Source organism: Bison bison, unplaced genomic scaffold (genome assembly GCF_000754665.1).
Source record: "Bison bison bison isolate TAMUID 2011002044 unplaced genomic scaffold, Bison_UMD1.0 scf7180017864279, whole genome shotgun sequence".
NCBI classification, from domain to species: domain Eukaryota; kingdom Metazoa; phylum Chordata; class Mammalia; order Artiodactyla; family Bovidae; genus Bison; species Bison bison.
Window position 1 is genome coordinate 3,934,237 of NW_011494851.1, and position 1,559 is coordinate 3,935,795.

The 1,559-nt window shown below is 36.4% G+C and overlaps 1 protein-coding gene across 1 annotated transcript in view; it reads right to left on the reverse strand.

The window, feature by feature from the left end:
• Window positions 1-1,559, reverse strand: part of CENPC (centromere protein C) — a 94,961-nt gene that overhangs the window by 10,093 nt on the left and 83,309 nt on the right. The window lies entirely within an intron of this gene.

A 1,559-nucleotide genomic window follows, 5' to 3' on the forward strand; every position in this document is an offset into this window, starting at 1 on the left:
TCATTATTTGTAGACTTTTGGATTGCAGCCATTCTGACTGGTGTGAAATGGTACCTCATAGTGGTTTTGATTTGCATTTCTCTGATAATGAGTGATGTTGAGCATCTTTTCATGTGTTTGTTAGCCATCTGTATGTCAGAATGGAACTGGAGGAATCAACCTACCTGACTTCAGGCTCTACTACAAAGCCACAGTTATCAAGACACTATGGTACTGGCACAAAGACAGAAATATAGATCAATGGAACAAAATAGAAAGCCCAGAGATAAATCCATGCACATATGGACACCTTATCTTTGACAAAGGAGGCAAGAATATACAATGGATTAAAGACAATCTCTTTAACAAGTGGTGCTGGGAAATCTGGTCAACCACTTGTAAAAGAATGAAACTAGAACACTTTCTAACACCATACACAAAAATAAACTCAAAAGGATTAAAGATCTAAATGTAAGACCAGAAACTATAAAACTCCTAGAGGAGAACATAGGCAAACACTCTCTGACATACATCACAGCAGGATCCTCTATGACCCACCTCCCAGAATATTGGAAATAAAATCAAAAATAAACAAATGGGACATAATTAACCTTAAAAGCTTCTGCACATCAAAGCAAACTATTAGCAAGGTGAAAAGACAGCCTTCAGAATGGGAGAAAATAATAGCAAATGAAGCAACTGACAAACAACTAATCTCAAAAATATACAAGCAACTCCTACAGCTCAACTCCAGAAAAATAAATGACCCAATCAAAAAATGGGCCAAAGAACTAAATAGACATTTCTCCAAAGAAGACATACAGATGGCTATATCATTTTTTAAATTTCCCTTTTACTTACAAACTTTTCCAGATCTGTAATTAATACATTTTTTATCATCAGCTTCTGACTGTACTCCCACAGTCGACAGGATATAGATAATACATATGCTCAGGAAACAAAAAGCGATGAATTCTTGAAAACATAACTCTTTTACTAATACAGTACAGCAATGTTTTCAGTTAAGACACTTTGCTAAAAAAAATATTCTCTGTAATTTTTCCTCTATAGCCAAATGAACAACTTAATATAGAAGTATCTCTGCTACTAAAGATATCAATGGAGCCTATTCCACAGTCAAAATTTTAAGTGTAAACACTGTCTCTCTGCTTTGACATATTTATCTTTTGATTTAGGCTAAATCAAAAACTAGTCCTCAGTACTCACTAGTACAGTCATGACAGTTATTAAAACACTTAAATATTTCCTGTATGTAAATACTGCCTGGTTGGAAATAGCTGAGTGTCCACTACTTAAACCCACCACACTATAGCCCATCTCCTGGGACTTCCAATGGTATCCTAGAAACTAAATTTTTAATACCTGTAAAGTGCAGGAGGAGGCTTATAGGACCCTATGCCAGCCTTAAACATGATATTTGTTTGACTGACTGATGTCCTTGCTACACAGCACCAAAGGCCGTCTAAACCCAGCCACAATCCCTACCTGATCTCATAGTACGAGTGTATCCAGGAGTCTGCCAGTTAATTTGCTACAATACCCCCTGAACAGGCTTCCTG